The sequence below is a fragment of the Mirounga leonina genome, unplaced genomic scaffold (genome assembly GCF_011800145.1).
Source record: "Mirounga leonina isolate KUSES-001 unplaced genomic scaffold, KU_Mleo_1.0 Mir_224, whole genome shotgun sequence".
Taxonomy (NCBI): domain Eukaryota; kingdom Metazoa; phylum Chordata; class Mammalia; order Carnivora; family Phocidae; genus Mirounga; species Mirounga leonina.
The window spans coordinates 10,708,939-10,726,474 of NW_023270615.1; the positions used below are offsets into that span (position 1 = coordinate 10,708,939).

Here is a 17,536-nt window from a genome sequence, read left to right on the forward strand (position 1 = left end):
AACTGCAACCATTATTGTGATTGAGTCAATGAACCCAAAGATAAATTTGGTTTGGACAAATACTATTAATTCATGAAGTTTCCTTGTGGCCACAGTTTTTAAATGAATGCTTTTCTGGATAATCTCAGTCCTATTTGAGGGTATCCTAATGTTAATTACCAACTTTTCCAGCTGTATCAAGAATCTGTAAACTAGTCCTCTTAAGCCAGTTAAATGTATATTTTCTTGAAGAGAATAAAATTATATAGAAGTATGAGATCACCTAGAAAAAATAACTTATTATGCACAATTTCTTTTTTATTGCCAGAGTTATATGCTATTTACATTTAAATCTGACATTTAGGGGTGCCTGGGTGGCTCGGTTTGTTAAACATTTGCCTTTGGCTCAGGTCATGCTCCTGGGGTCATGGGATTGAGTCCCACGTTGGGCTTCCTGCTCAGCAGGGAATCTGCGTCTCCCTCCCTCCCTCTCTCCCTCCCTCTCTCTCTCTCTCTTCCTCCCAATCACTCGTTCTCTCTCTCTCTCTTTCTCAAATAAATAAAATCTTTAAAGAAAAATCTGACATTTAATTCTCTGTTATATCCCCTTATTAATTCATTAATTAACTCACTAACTCATTCATTCATCCATTCATTCATGTGACAAACATTTACTTGAGCATGTACTATGTGCCAGGCACTGTTTTACACTTGAGGGATATAGAAAGACCCTGCTCTTACAGAATTTAGGTTCTAATGATGGAAATAGATAACAAATACACAGATCAATATATAATACAATGTTGAGTGGTGGTAAGTGCTGTGAAGAAAATCACACAGGGTGAGGGCTGTGGAGACACCAAGTCATTTTTGGAGTGAACATGAATATTTGAGTCACAACCGGATTCCAGTGCCCATTTTACCACTTCCTGACCAGCTTTGAGCAAGTCACTTAGCTTCTCTGGGCCTCAATTTCCTTATCTGTTAATTAAAAGATAATCTTCTATTTCCTAGGGTTGTTATGGGGATTAAATGAGATTATGTGGAAATTGCTTATCATGTAGGTGTTTGAGAAATATCATTCCTCTTTCTTCCTGTCTTTTGGGAAAGGGAAAATGATTTGGTATAAGTAATCAAATTCTCATGTGAGACGAAGAAACTAGCATATTCTTTATTCCATATTTAAAGAAGGGGTAGGTAAAAATTTTTAAAAGGTGTTTTGTTTTATGTGAGCAAAATCAAATACCAGTGCTTTTCAGGAGAGAAGGTCAGCATGAGCCTTCACATCATGAGATGATCTCTAAAATCCCTTTCAGGGCTAACAGCGCTTTGTCCTTTTATAAATTCTTCCCCTACTCCACCCATTTTAAAGGATGAGTGCCAGGTGCCAGACTCTACTTGAGAAGAAATTTGGGCCCCATGCCTATCAAAAATGATAGTAATGTGACTATGACTTTTGTCAAAATTCTGTTTTGCTGAAAAGTAGAAAGATCATTGTATAATGTGTCTTCACTGACAGGGGAAGACTAATATAAACTGGAGAAACTGAGAAACCAGTGGTATGTTTCTTGCCCTGCCAGAAGGAAAGAGAGACACAATGTGATCACTAATAATTATTTTAAAACATTAATTCTTGGGGCGCCTGGGTGGCTCAGTCGGTTAAGCGTCTGCCTTTGGCTCAGATCATGATCCTGGGGTCCTGGGATCGAGCCCCGCGTCGGGCTCCCTGCTCAGCCGAGAGTCTGCTTCTCCCTCTCCCTCTGCTGCTCCCCCCCACCCCCCAGCTCATGCTCTCTCTCTCAAATAAATAAATACATAAAATCTTTAGCCACACCCTCTTTGGGGTGATCTGTGGTGGACGTTTTGAGGGCAGCTGACCCGCAGCCTGCATGCCCCAGACCGCCTCCTGTGGAAGCCTGAGCTGGCCGTGTAGCTTTCTCCCTTTGTCTCATAACCATGTCCACCAACAAGAATGCTAATTCACCAGCTGCCCACCTTAACAGATTCAAGAACAAGGGGAAAGACAGTACAGAAATGAGGCGGCACTGGATAGCAGTTAACGTGGAGCTGAGGAAAGCTAAGAAGGTTGACCAGATGCTGAAAAGGAGAAACGTAAGCTGATTTCCTGATGACACTACCTCTCCACTGCAGGAAAACCACAACAACCAGGGCACTGAACACTGGTCTGTTGATGACATTGTCAAAGGCATACATAGCAACAATTTGGAAAGCCAGCTCCAGGCTACTCAAGCTGCTAGGAAACTACTTTCTAGGGAAGAACAGCCCATCATAGACAACATAATCTGGACTGGTTTGTGTCTTCTTGGGCATAACTGACTGTAGTCTCATTCAGTTTGAATCTGCCTGGGCTCTCACTAGCATTGCTTCTGGGACATCAGAACAGACCAAGGCTGCGGTAGATGGAGGTGCTATCCCAGCATTCATTTCTCCTTTGGCATCTTCCCATGCCCACATCAGTGAACAAGCTGTATGGGCTCTAGGAAACATTGCAGGTGATGGTTCGGTTTTTGAGACTTGGTTATCAAGTATGGTGCAGTTGACCCGCTATGGGCTCTCCTTGCAGTTCCTGATATGTGATCTTTAGCATGTGGTTACTTACATAACCTTACTTGGACACTTCCAGACCTTTGTTACAACAAGAATCCTGCACCCCCGTTAGATGCTGTTGAGCAGATTCTTCCTACATTAGTTTGTCTCCTGCATCATGGTGATCCAGAAATATTAGCAGATACCTGCTGGGCCATTGGCTACCTTCCCGATGGTCCAGATGAATGGATTGAAATGGTTGTGAAAACAGGAGTTGTGCCCCAGCTTGTGAAGCTTCTAGGAGCTACTGAATTGCCCATTGTGACTCCTGTGCTAAGAGCCACAGGAGGTATTGTCACTGGGACAGATGAACAGACTGGGGTTGTAATAGATGCAGGACCACTTGCTGTCTTTCCCAGCCTGCTAATGAACCCCAAAACTAATATTCAGAAGGAAACTACATGGACAACGTGAAACATGACAGCTGGCCGCCAGGACCGGATACAGCAAGTTGTGAATCATGGATTAGTCCCATTCCTCGTTGGTGTTCTCTCTAAGGCAGGTTTTAAGACACAAAAGGAAGCTGTATGGGCTGCTGAGAAACTAGGTGAAACTGAGAAACTTAGTATAATGATGGAAGAATGTGGAGGTTTGGGCACAGTGGAAGCTCTACAGAACCATGAATATGAGTCCGTGGAGAAAGCTTCATTAAATTTGATTGAGCAGGATTTCTCTGTAGAGGAAGATGAGAAGGTTGTGACAGAAACTATAGGTTCCAAGTTCAGGATGGCACTCCTAGGACCTTTAACTTTTAGATTGTGCAGCTGAGGCAGAAAGTTGTTTGGTAGAAGTTTGTCTTCTTGTTTCTCTACCAAGAACTCTTTTTCAGTATGTTTTGTTATGGTAGCACTTTTTTTTTTTTTAAAGATTTTATTTATTATTTATTTGAGACAGAGAGAATGAGAGACAGAGAGCATGAGAGGGAGGAGGGTCAGAGGGCGAAGCAGACTCCCTGCTGAGCAGGGAGCCCGATGCGGGACTCGATCCCGGGACTCCAGGATCATGACCTGAGCCAAAGGCAGTCGCTTAACCAACTGAGCCACCCAGGCGCCCTGGGTTTCTTATTTCTATGTGGAATCTCCTACCTTGCTGTGTCCTGTAAATGAAGATTAAGTTCCACCCTTTCTTTTAAAAAAAAAAAACTTAAAAAAACCCCCAACATATTAATTCTTGTACTTATTGACACCTGCTACGTCCTCCACATGCATGTAACTATATATATTATTATATATTCATATGCATACAATTGACATGCATATAATTATGTCTTATATCATTGGATCGTTATAATTCTATAATTCTTATAACAGCCTAATGGGTGAAGGGTGTTCTTATCCCAAGGTGTGGATTTGGAAACTGAGGCTGGGTCAGGTTATGCAGTTGTGAGTGGTAAAGCAGTGGTGGGAACCCAGGTGTGGGACACCCAGCTAAGGCCAGAGCCATGCTGTTAACCCCTTGCTGTTGGTCATTGCCAGCCCCAGCTTCCAGCAAGCCAGCTTGCCTGCCCACATCAGTTCTCACCACGGCCTTGCTGTGGAATCTGTTGAGGCTGTTTTTTCCATATGCCGTAATACGTTTAGTTTCGCCTCAGATGGGCGAGCAGATTAACTTCCGAGAGAGATGGACCATCTCCACTCTAAACACAACTAGACATGGCCTTCCAGCACCTGAAAACCCTGTGGTGGAATCCCTTCATCCCAGTGCAAATACCCTTTTATGGGGTCGGTTTTTTAATCTTTCTAGTAAAGTGGGCCAACACTAACCCGATTTTTCTCTGGAATTAGCTATGAACAGAGATGCATTTTCAAACTCAAAATTCTAACTCCCCCCCGGCCCCAGCACTAAAACTGAAAACGATCTGCTAGAAACACTGCCCAGCCTTCAGAGACTTAATCAACTCAGTGATATAATGCGTGAAACTTGATTTTCAGATGGAAAGGAGGAGAATGTTTGCGGATGTTGGGAGATGACCTCTCTGTTTTTGGTGTAACAAGCACATTTCCATTCACATCTGGCCCCCTCAAGCCAATGCACTTTCCCACGGGTGGGGTTACAGCTACGTTCATTCTCTGGGAAGACATCAGAGTGTGGAGACAGAGATGCTGCCCTGGGGATCAGTCTTGGGTTCTAGTCTCTGCGACCAGTGAAATTTGGATTTTATTTTATTTTTTTTTTTTTTAAGATTTCATTTATTTGATAGAGAGAGACACAGTGAGAGAGGGAACACAAGCAGGGGGAGTGGGAGAGGGAGAAGCAGGCTTCCTGCTGAGCGGGGAGCCCGATGCGGGGCTCGATCCCAGGACCCTGGGATCATGACCTGAGCCTAAGGCAGACACTTAATGACTGAGCGACCCAGGTGCCCCTGAAATTTGGATTTTAGATACAAAGAAGAAAGATCTGACTGGCCCCAAAACAGCTCAGTATTTACAGACTGACATGTTTTGTTTAATATCAGGATTCCTGGGGAGCCCCAATTTGGACAACTACTGTTTTGAACTGCACAGCTATGTTCTTCCTTCTTCCCTACCGTCCCCTTGAGGCCTCAGGTGGCTCTAAATGAAATGGAGTGTGCGTGTGTTCATGGGGGTGGAGTTACTCTATGTATCTCATTGCCCAAATCCACTGACTCTGACACCCACTGTGTTCCCCACCCCACCCTCAATGAAAGGGACGCTTCGACTCACAATCCCCCTTTCATACAATGCCACCATCCATCCTCCAAGACAATGTGTGGTGCCCACTACTCCAAAGTCTTGTCAACTTGGTCTTTAATGTTGGCTTTCAAAGTTTTTTCACCACAATCCATGAAAAGAAATACACTCTACATTACAATCAGATACTTACCCAAATGTCTCTTATCCTCCCACAATTCTAGGTCATCGGCGGAATAGGGATGCCATCCAAGATCTGTTGGGTCAGTTGGATGACATCAAGATGTAGATGCTAAAACTTTAAACTCATTAGACCAAGTAATATGGGACTTTGAGATAATTGTTCAGACAGTTTAGGGAAACAACTAAAAAGGGCGCCCCCAAATGATCCCTATTGATCTATTTTTTTATCTGACAGAGGTGGGAGAGGCACAAGAAATAGTCTTTAAGGGGCGCCTGGGTGGCTCAGTCGTTAAGCGTCTGCCTTCTGCTCAGGTCATGATCCCAGGGTCCTGGGATAGAGCCCCACATCGGGCTCCCTGCTTGGCGGGAAGCCTGCTTCTCCCTCTCCCACTCCCCCTGCTTGTGTTCCCTCTCTCGCTGTCTCTCTCTGTCAAATAAATAAATAAAATCTTTAAAAAAAAAAAAAAGAAATAGTCTTTAGGTGTTCAACATGGGGCTGATTTCTTTGTGGTAGAAGGAAGGACAAATACATATGTGAAACCTTTAAAATATACCTATAAAATGATCCCATTTTCTAAGTGGCCTTGCTGTTGAATCCAGAGATTGAGGGTATGTAATTCACAGGTAATTTACCAGTTTTTAAGTAAGACTTTCAACAAGTCCAAGGAAGTTGGATAAAGGGTGGTGCCACAGAAAAAATGAAATTTTTGAGATTTTTTTTTTTTCTCTGAGTATTGAATTAAGGATTTCTTTTTCATTCTTTTTTTGGAGTGGGGGAGGCAAACAGGGGCAGGGAGAGAGAGAGAATCACGAGCAGGCTCCATGCCCAGAACATAGTCTGACATAGAGCTCAATCCCATGACTCTGAGATCATGATGTGAGCCGAAATCAAAAGCCCAACCAACTGAGCCACCCAGGCACCCCTGAATTTAGGATTTCTTAGTTGACATTGAAGATCACATGTGAATATTGGGTATTTAAAAAATTTTAAGTGACTTGAAGGTTTTCCTTTTGACAGTAAAAATATTTCCACACAGCCAAAATAGAATATAATTCTGCATAAATTGTTATTCACATCTGAAGTATGGAAAGAAGTGTGTTTCCTTGTTTATGTTACAAGTAATTTGAATTTGCTGTTCGTTTTTTAATGTCTCTTTAAAGTCAGCTGGAGAAAGAGATCATGAGCTGCTATTTTATATCTTTTCACTGCTCCCACTTTTGGTGAACTAGTCAAATATGGCAAGTTAATGAGCCTGTAGAATTTACTTGAATTTGCTAATCCTTTAACCAAAAGGGCACTTTCGACCAAAAAAACAAAACAAAACAAAAAACAACAAAAAAACAAAAAACAAAAACACCAAAAACCTTTTATGGTGTCCATTTGTCGTTTTTAAAATATTCAACCTAGTTTTATGGCAGAGAAATCTTTGTTTCAAAAATGTGGCAATCTTTGGGGAAATAAATATTTCCAGTTTTGTTTTTTTTTTTAAAGATTTTATTTATTTATTTGACAGAGAGAGCGAGCAAGTACAAGCAGGGAGAACAGTAGAGGGAGAGGGAGAAGCAGGCTCCCCGCTGAGCAGGGAGCCCGATGCGGGACTCGATCCAGGGACTCCAGGATCATGACCTGAGCCGAAGGCAGTCGCTTAACCATCTGAGCCACCCAGGTGCCCCTAAATATTTCCAATTTAAGTCCTCTTGACAGTATTATCATTTATAAGTAAACCAAAATATTTCTAATTCCCTTCCATTGTCTCTGTATAAATTGTATTAAAATGTTCTTTTCTGATCTTCTCTAAATTAAAAAAAATAAGTGAAGTTGAGTAAACAAGCTGTACAGACTTTGTATTAAAACTTCAATGTCTTCAGAAAAGGAAGCTTGTATTCAGAATAGTGCAGTTTCTAGTGATGGGGGTGGGGTGCCTCATTTGAGGTGTCTCTTCCGAACGCCAACACTGAGGTGTTCTGTACATCCACACTCAGGCTCTACCTTGGGCTTGTGTCCTGGAGTCCCAGAGGGACTCATCAGTTGTTTGGTTATTTTTCCCTATACTCTCCTTGGTACATCTTTTTTTTTTTTTTAATTTTAATTTTTTTTTTAAGATTTTATTTATTTATGAGAGACAGAGAGAAAAGGGACAAGCAGACTTGACGCTGAGTACAGAGCCCAATGCTGGGCTCGATTCTCACGAACCTGAGATCACGACCTGAGCCGAAATCAAGAGTTAGATGCTTAACTGACTGAGCCACCCAGGTGCCCCGGTATGCACCTTTTAAAGAAAACATTAACATCGCCCTGTTCTTTGGTCTCCAACATCGAACTTTCTCTCATCATATGGCCTGGCTCATTACCAGATTTATTTGGTCAATTTCACATTTCTTCCTTTCAAAGAAACACCATTCACCTATGTAAAGAGCTCTCTCTCTCTCTCTTTTTTTGTTTTTTCTTTTGTCTGATTCAATTATCAGGGCCTGAAGAAAACTGGGGCATAAGTGATGTTGCCTTTAGACCCCCTCCACCTTCCTATTCCCTTCCCTCTTTGGCTCCTCCCATTTGCAGAATGTTCTGGAATTCTCGTCCAGACATGGTCTCCAAGGTTCTAACTGTACCTTTCTTCTCCCCCAACCACCTTCAAAATTGGCCGCCAGCAGATCCATCCTTCACCATGAATTGGTTTGGGCTGGTAAGGACTTAGTGTGTTATCACTCATAGAGTTCACTGCATTTTTACTGAGATACTGTTACTAAATGCAGGGTTGCTGTCTGAGGAAGCAGAGCTAACACGGGAAAGTAGGGACTTTCCACAAACATCACCAGCTTAACAGATGGGCATGTGTGGCCTGATCTTGCTACCTCATACTAGGTGCCAGAGTTAGGTGCGGGCAACACCAAATGCGGACTTACGGGAGAAGGATTACACAGAGCAGGGAGGAACTCCAGGCCCCATCTTCTCCTTTCTCTCTTGTACCTGGTTGTCTTTGTAACTGCGGTTTCTGCTGTAATCACTTCTCCTACCTGAGAGCTCACGGAATGGGGTGAAGGCCCAGGCAAAGGACTGCTAAGAAGATGCCCAGGATCTTGGGCCAGTGCCAAGAACAGCACGCTTTCAAGTCCAGAGATAGCCCTATGGCACGACTTTTGGGGACAGAATTTCCTTCAGCAGAGTGTTCACATCATGCCAAGTTTGCCTTGGTGAATTCTCCTCTCCAACTGTAGACTCTCTAAAGCAGCACAAAGACAAGCCTCTACCCAACACTTAGCCTGCCTCTGACCACAGCCTGTTCCTTCCAAAGGTAAATGAAAGAGAAAAGTCGGTGATGTTTTATACGTTGTCAGCTCCAATCTGACAGCCACAATAAATTTTCCTTAAAAATGTGTAACGTATAATACCAAACGTTTCTTTTCTGTTCCTGGTTGGTTAGAGTGTATCGCGTCTGCCATGCTAATTTTGGCCTTTCAGACAATATACTGTTACTTTTAATTATAGCCTCAAGACAAGTTTGTAGCACCCTGAAAACTGTAAAGTTGCCATTGGCCCAAAGTGCCTCTCCTTTATTTTAGATCCTGGGCTTTATAAGCAGGAACCACGTTTTGGGACCATCGGAACTTCTCAACAGGATTCCACACGCTAAGGATCTTTTAAGTTGTCATATGTCCCGGACAGGCATTTACCATATCTTGAGGAGCATGTGGGGCTCAAGATGTGAGGGCAAGAGAGGGCTGAGCTGTTTATTATTAAACTGACAGGAAACGGCCCAGCTGCTTTTGGCTGGGCAAAAGAGGATAAATTAATTGCTTTATAGAAATTCCTTTCTGCATTCTTTAGGAAAAAATTTTCCATGTAAGCTAAGTGATCAAACTGAGCAGTTTTGGGCTCAACAACTTTGACATTGTCCCTTGAAGGAGTGAAACAATTAAAGCAGCTGATTTCCTCTGAGAAAAGACCATTTATAATAATCTATGTACTCTGCAGAAAAGATTCACAGTAGACTCATTGCAAGACCCTAATACCAGAATGTTACGGGGTTTTTCCTTGCTGGGATTCCCCCCACTTTTTTTTTTTTCCTTCAATGCTTCCCCATGTTTTAGGCATACGATGTACTCACCTAGAGCATCTCCTGATCCTTTTCCCCTCATTCCCAAAGTTATCCCAGTACCACCGTTTGGGAATAAACAACATTTAAAGGGCCCAAAGGAGAAGAAAACCAGTTAAGAATAAAAAACTGAGGGCAGTTGGCTAGGAGAGTTGGCAGGATGTGTATAATTCCAGGGAGGGGTTTCATGAAGATGGAGAAGGTCAGCAGTGTCTGATGCAAGGAAAGGTCAAATTAGAACAGGACAGGAAAGAAGTTGCTGGCTACCCAACGAAAGGTCATCCGTGGCTGTCTCAAGGACAGTTTCTGCAGAGGGGCGAGGCTGGACGCCTGAGGACACTGGATTAGGCAGTGCAAGGGAGCAGAGAGGAAGTAGAGATTTGGTGCTCAGGGGAAGGGGAGAGAGGAGCTTGACGATGAAGGTTTTCTTTTCAGATGGGACTGAATCAAGCAGGTTTCTAGGAAGAAGCAAGGAGTCAGGGAATGGAGGGTATTGGCCAAGACAGGATATGATGCGTTTCAGGTGGAAAGAGCTGGAATAAAAACTTGGATGAAATCCCTGTTCTGGGTGCCTTTTTTGCCTTCCCCATGCCACATCCCAGACAAATATTTGGTGCATGAACAGATTTTGGACTTTGAAGGGCTTCACTTTTATTGTGCTTGAGGTTTGTTCCTTGGTGAAACATAAAGAGACAAAGTTGTACACACAAAAAGGAAATGATATTTGATGAAAACTCACCCTTCAGTGATTGCTCTAAAATCTTTTGCCCATTGCTCATGTGGGTATTTGAATGACATCTGGAATATGTTCCAAGACTACTTACCCCTGGAAGGATTCATGGTATTGGGGCTGAGTTCAGAGTCTCAAAAACAAGCCCAAACCTGTTCCTTTCAGTAGTCAGGGTAAAGTTTAATATCCTTCTTTGGAAAGCTTTTGCACGTTAAGCTTGCCACCGCTAAGCTGCTGGAAAGGGAAAATGCCAGAAGTTTAACTCCTATAGCAACTCTCTTACGCAAGTTACATAACCTTCCTTAGTTTGTAAAGCAGAGATAATAATACCTACCTCATGGGGTTGTTGTGAGAATTAAATGGGCTAATTAATACAGTCCCTGTCAGATGGTAAGCACGTATTAAGTGTGAGCTTATGTGCTTAATTGTAGTAATAGTAGTTGTAGCAGCGGGCTTTTCCAGGTCATAAGGATTATAGACACTGTCAGGTTGCCTCTGTTAATAGTGGATTAAGGATGCCCCACAAGGTAAGGAGAACAGGATCCTACCTAGTTAGCTCATTGGGTCTGTAGATCCAAGGGCAATTCTTTTTTTTTTCCCTCTCTCTCCCTTGCCAACATTTACAAATGTCATATTTCACATGAAAATCCAAATTTCTGGTAACACTAGGCATGTACTGCAGCATGGCAATGATGCTCTGTCTGGAGCTCAGCAGTCCCTCAGATCTGCACACGGGTCTGGGATCTCAGCTTTGCCAAGGTTAGTGCCAATCCCTGCTACGAGTAGATGTGGGCCCGGGGCCTCCATGTAAGGCTGTGCATGTTGCTCACTGTACAAGGCACCCAGCTATGGGGCCAAATCAGGGCTGACTTCCTATAATCTGCAAAGGGCAATTCTTATAGCCTGACAGATTTGGGACTCAGGGTCTCCTTTTCTTCTTTTCTCTATTGCTCCCCCTTCCTCATCTACTAGCCCTGCTGATATCTTTCCATTTCAGGTTTCTTCTCACTTATAGCTTCTACTGCTTTATGACTTCTATTTATTGCCTCCGTCTGTGTGTTTCCACACCTCTGCCCACTCCACCATGCTTGACAGGATCAACTGATTTGCCTAAGATCATACAATCAATAGGTGATGAAGACAGATTTGAACCAAGCTTACCCCTTGTTGGAAAATGATTACTGAGTAAGTTAGCATGAGGACATTGAAGATAATTTATTAGGTTTGCTTATTTAAAAAAATCCAGTATAGATTTCCTTGCTTAAATGAGGACAGGCTTTATTGTTAATTTTTACGGATAGCCCACATGCATTTAAACTAACTTGTTATTTCCTGGTCTAGGGAAAACTCGGAAAGGGGCCAAGTTGATCCTAGGGTGTCCAAAGGCACAAAGTGCTTCATTCTGTCCTTGGGACAAGGGTTTGGTTCAAAAGTGTGTTTGTCTGAGAGTAGCTGTGAAAACCTGATTTTACCTTCTTTACTGTCCATCTCTCCTGCAAAAGGACTTGACCCCCATTCCCACCATTGCTTTTTGGGACTCATTATCTTCCTCAGCCCCCTGGGCCCCCGTGGGACCGTCTGGGCTTCATTTCCTCAGTGTTCCTGTATGCGGTTAGCGGAAGCAGGGTAAACTGAATCGTGACCCGACACCATGGCCGATTTCGTTTCTGTGTTATTCTCTCAAGTGACTAGTCATTCACCCCACTGAAACACTTCCTTTATGCTTTAGAGTGGTGAGAATTACGAGCATAGGTCAGAGATTCGTGCCGTCTTTAAATTGTAACACGCAGATCTCTGCTTCCTTGATGATTGCGCTTACTTGATGCAACTTTCTGTAGGAACAGAGATAGCGGTGGACTTTCTTGGGCGTTTCGAGAACAAGCGCAACTTTCTGTAGGAACAGAGATAGCGGTGGACTTTCTTGGGCGTTTCGAGAACCGAGTTCTCATCTCATCTTTGCTTGTTAGTGTTAGGCAGTGGTTCAACCTCACTGAGTGTTTTCTTTTTTTTTCTTTTTTTTTTTTAAAGATTTTATTTATTTATTTGTTGGAGAGCGAGCGAGAGAGAAACAGCATGAGAGAGGAGAGGGTCAGAGGGAGAAGCAGGCTCCCCGCTGAGCCGGGAGCCCGATGTGGGACTCGATCCCAGGACCCTGGGATCATGACCTGAGCCGAAGGCAGTCGCTTAACCAACTGAGCCACCCAGGCGCCCCTCACTGAGTGTTTTCTCACTTGTCTTGCTCACCTCCTAGGCAGTGAGGCTCTGGGCAGGGAAGGTGGGCCTTCGTAAGGTTCTAAAATTATGCCGAAACGAGATACTAGCAAAGCTGGAGACATGTTCCCTGCCTCTTGTGGGGAAGACCTTGTGCTTGACCCCAAGGGATGGTGCAGGAAGAGCTGGTCGTGTGTCGGCTTTGCGCCCCCAATGTGCGATAGCTTCATTCCAGAGACCGGTTTTAGGTTTCTCGTTCCTAAAATCTCATTCATGTTAATTACTGCGAATTAACTTCACCTTAGCGTGTTTAGCACACAGTCCCCTGGTTCAAAGGCATTTGAACACCCTCAGGGATCATGATGCCACACTCAGGCATTGAGAAAAGAGGGTGTGGCCAACATTTTGAATTGCGCTCAAATGCAACTTTGTATAAAACACGAAGTATTCAAGAACTGGAGGAAGTTAAAGCTCTAGGTTATTCCCTCGTTAACTGAGAAGTAAAGCTATTTTCCTTGTGTGTTTAATATTTGGGAACTGCATAGGAGATTAGCTTAATAGGAACCACAATAACAACAATAAGATACATTCTTTTTTTTTTTAAGATTTTATTTGTTTGAGAGAGAGCAAGAGAGAGAAAGAGAGAGAGAGAGCACAAGATGGGGGGCAGAGGGAGAGGGAGAGGCAGACTCCCCGCTGAGCAGGGACCCCGATGTGGGGCTCCATCCCAGGACCCCGGGATCATGACCTGAGCCAAAGGCAGACGCTTAACTATCTGAGTCACCCAGACGCCCCCATACACAATAAATTATTATTCTCATATTGCACATGAGGGAAAACACTGCATAAGAAACCTCTTCCCCCCCAGAATTGGGTGAGCTGTTGTTTTAAGCCAGTATTCTTGACTTAAAATAGCTTTCTGGTCCATAACTCATGCTTCACGATTTCACCAAAGCAAATGCCATAATATCCACCATCTTGAATAACTCTTTAGTGCACAGAGTGTATTCTAATTTATTAGAAAGGGATTTAAGGGGTTTTTACTTCTGCATATTTTCACAGTAACATGACAAACACTTTATTTTTATTTTTTTGAGAGAGAGAGAAAGCATAGGCAGGGGGTGAGGGCAGAGGGAGTGGGAGAAAGAGAATCTTAAGCAGACTCCATGCTCAGCACAGAGCCCCATGCGGGGCTCGATCCCAGGACCCTGAGAGCATGACCTGAGCCCAACTCAAGAGTCGGCAGCTTAGGTGACTGAACCACCCAGGCGCCCCCACAAGACGAACACTTTAGTAAGGGAGGAGCAAAGGAACTTATTTTTATAACCGGATAGAAATGTCATTAAGGATATACAGCATCAGGATTTTTATGGCATGTAGTGGATGGAAAACAAGAATGAGGCTCTTTCTGAGGCCAGCAGGGAAGACTATTTACAGAAAAGATAAAGGACATGGGGGCTTCCTGACAAATGTTGGCAGAAGACTGGGCATGGCTTCCGGACCGGGATGAGTGCTACAGCTGAGCGAGTGTGAATGTGCCCATCCAGCCCAGGGAGACACCTGGGAGAGGAGACGGGGGCTCCTTAGGTCAGACGCTCTGCTTCAGACCTGGCTCCAGTCACTCAGGTCTTCTCTGCTTCCATTCCCTTTTCTGGAAGATGGGGCTATTACTTATCCCATGGGAGAGTTGTGTGGGGACTAGTGTGGCTTTACAGAATGTGTATAATACTCAGACCTTATAAAGACATACATTTCAGAAGCCTCAGGGAGAGTTCCTTTGCTCTGCGAGTAGCTAAATATGTTAGTTGAGGTGGGGTCTGGCCACATTTTCTTTTTGAACAATTTTCCCCCATTTTGGCCATCTCCTCCCTTCCTATGAAGACACCAAAAGATTGTCTTGCCTCAGATGCCTGCAGTCATGAAACAGCAGGACCATGAGCGGAAAGATCACTGGATAGTGCAATGCTTGGTTTAGAATAAGGAAGCTTGTTACAAAATACAGAAGCTCGGGCGGCAGTGCACATTTGCATATAAGCTTCTCTTAAGGGCAGGGACCGTTGTCTGCTTTCCTCACTGGGGCACCTTGAAAAGGGGGGTGCTCAGTAATTGTTTGTTGAAAGAAGAAATCAAGGTCAGACTTCTGGGCTTAATGTCTCCTCTTTCCTTCCTATTTTTCCTAAGAGATTCTCTTCATTCTACAACTTTCCTAATCTGCTCTCTCTCCAAAACATCGCCCCTTGGAGACTCCAGCCCTCCCCCCTTCCCCACTCAAGAGCTCTTTCCTAAAGTTAACAATAGTTAGCCATTAACAGCTTCATAACTTAGGAACAATGCGGTTTCTCTGGTGTAAGGAGAATGGTTCCCATCCTCCAATCTAAAATAAATGTTGAGGGGCACCTGGGTGGCTCAGTCAGTTAAGTGTCTGACTCTTGGTTTGGCCCAGGTCATGATCTCAGGGTCGTGGGATCAAGCCCCGCGTTGAGCAATGTGCTCAGTGCAGAGTCTGCTTGAGATTCTCTCTCTCTGCTCCTCCACCCATGCATGCGCTCTCTGTCTCTCTCCCTCTCTCAAATAAATAAATAAATAAATAAATAAATAAATAAATAAATAAAATGTTTAAAAATATATAAAATTAAATAAATTTTGAGAAAAAAATAGAGATGGGTTGGGGAATTTGGTAATTTTGGGGTGCATTTATTTGTATAAAGTGGCGTATTTTGGCTAAATCTGAGGAGGAAATATAAACGGTGGTAAATGAATGTCCGTTAGGATCTTGATTTTCAAATTAACTGGGTGGGCAGGGTTAGTTAGGCTAAGGGAGGTGGTCAGATGGCCGAGTCCAAAGTCTGAGGGTGGGTCAGTGGAAGGCAAGGGCAGCCTGGCAGGCGGACCTGGAATTTGTCGGCTCACAACAGACGAGGGGTTCTCAGGCTTGAGGGTGCATCAGAATCACTTGGGGGGCTTGTTAAAACACAGGTGGTTGCCCCCCACCCCAGAGTTTAGGATTCAGTAGGTCTGCAGTGGGGCCCAAGCATTTGCTTTTCTAACAAATTACCAGGGGATGTTGCTGTCGCTGGTCTGAGAAGAGCAGCAGTATAGGGAGAGTATGAAGGTACAGCCAATCTTCCTAGCCTCCGCTTAGTATGTTTGTCGACCACATGCTGAGGCTGGGTTCAAGAGCAAACAAAAACTTTCTCAGTCACCCCAGTAAATTCCACAATTTAAGGAAGGAAACCAACAAGAAAGGAGGGGGTTAAAATCGTCTCATTTCACCTTATAGTAAAAGGCATTTTTGTACTTCACAGTTGCAAGCATTTTGGTCTTAGAGGCCACAAGCCTCTTGGGGTCTTACTGAAGGCACTTCACTAAGACGCAGACTCACTGCTAATTCACTGCCTTGGCCAGCATATCTGAAAACAGATAGCCCCATTATACAGTCTTGGAGGAAAAAAAAAAAAAGCATGTGGGCTCTTAATGGCTAAGGAGCTGGCCAAGCCCAGGACAAATAATTTAGATAAATCACAACTCAGAACGGAGAAATGAGGTGCTTTTAATTAATGGTGCCCAACAGTGTTTGTTGAGTTTAATGGAATCCAGGTGGATCAGGAGGTGGATACAAGGGCTCAAAGTATGTGAGAACACAGTTTTATTTAGAAATTCCAGGAGATGAAGAAACAAAATAATACAAGAGCCCTCAAGAGACCCTTAAGATGTGCAGGCTCGTTCCCATGTCTCAGCAGAAGAATTTATGTTATTTAGAAAGCTGACAAGGTTGTAGGTTAAAAATGTGTGTGTGTGTGTGTGTGTGTGCGTATACAATTTCTGTCACAAAATTAGGGCAACCACTGCACAAGCTATATGGAAAAAGAAAAGAGAATAGAACTATTGTTGTCTCTCTAACGTATCTGTGAATAGCATCTCCTGCTAGTTGTTTTGCTTCTATGTATTTTTAAATTGTGTATTTAGATTTAAATTAAATTAAACATTTTTATTATTTATTTATTTATTTATTTATTTAAAGATTTTATTTATTTATTTGAGAGAGAGAATGAGAGAGAGCACATGAGAGGGGGGAGGGCCAGAGGGAGAAGCAGACTCCCTGCCAAGCAGGGAGGCCAATGCGGGACTCGATCCCGGGACTCCAGGATCATGACCTGAGCTGAAGGCAGTCGCTTAACCAACTGAGCCACCCAGGCGCCCTAAATACATTTTTTTTAAAAAGCTTATATAATCATAGTGACTAAGAGCCCAGTCGCTAGAGTCAGATAGCATTGGTTTCAAATCCTGACTCCAGACATTTCCTGCCCGGTGTTTTGTACTTGTTGAATGGGGGAAGACAAACTCCGTTCATAGTGTTGCTGTGGGAATTCAGTGGAATGGTCCACATCCAGTGCTCAGCACAGAACCAGGCCTAGCGTAAGCACTTGATACATATCGGCATAATTTTCCATTTTCACTAAGAAGCTGTGTCAACCTTCCACAATCCTAATAATTGGGAACATTATCGACATCTAGAAACATGGCTATTTTTATTTCATGACTCTGGTAAGATTTCATTCCGCAAATTCTTCCGTGGTTCAGACACTGCTTGGAAGAAGATCTTCTTTGACCAGCTTGTTGAGAGCCCTTATTACCTGGGTTTTCCTCAGAAATTTGAATCATCAAAGAGCAGTCTAAGTCAAAATATACCAGTGACCATTGGGCTTGGAGAGTTTGGTTTATTTGCTCTTTAGCAAGGCTGGGTGACTTTCCTCCAAGACTGCAGACTCTGACTGCACCATTTCGGGCATCACATACAGCCATGTAGACAGTGGGTTGCTAGGGAGACAGGTAAGAAACTGTGGGTGGAGAGATGTAGATCTCTTACCCCTGTTGGAAAAACAACCCTAAACTCAAGCTTAGCCAAATCTACATCTGCAACCTGGACTTCTCATTTCTGCCCCAGACCTGCTTATCCCATTGCCAACTTGACCTCCACTTGGAGTCCTCTTGGGACCCCAAACCCCAAATGTCTAAACCAAATCTTCAGGCTGACAGGAAGTCATCACACTGTCCTGAGTTTTACGGTTGCCCTGTAAAAG

At 43.5% G+C, this 17,536-nt stretch overlaps 1 protein-coding gene and 1 pseudogene across 1 annotated transcript in view; both read left to right on the forward strand.

Annotated features, from left to right (window-relative positions):
- The window catches only part of DOCK8 (dedicator of cytokinesis 8), a 227,664-nt gene that overhangs the window by 19,581 nt on the left and 190,547 nt on the right, over positions 1–17,536 (forward strand). The gene's annotated exons all lie outside the window — the stretch shown is intronic.
- On the forward strand, positions 1,881–3,341 carry LOC118026326 (annotated as a pseudogene).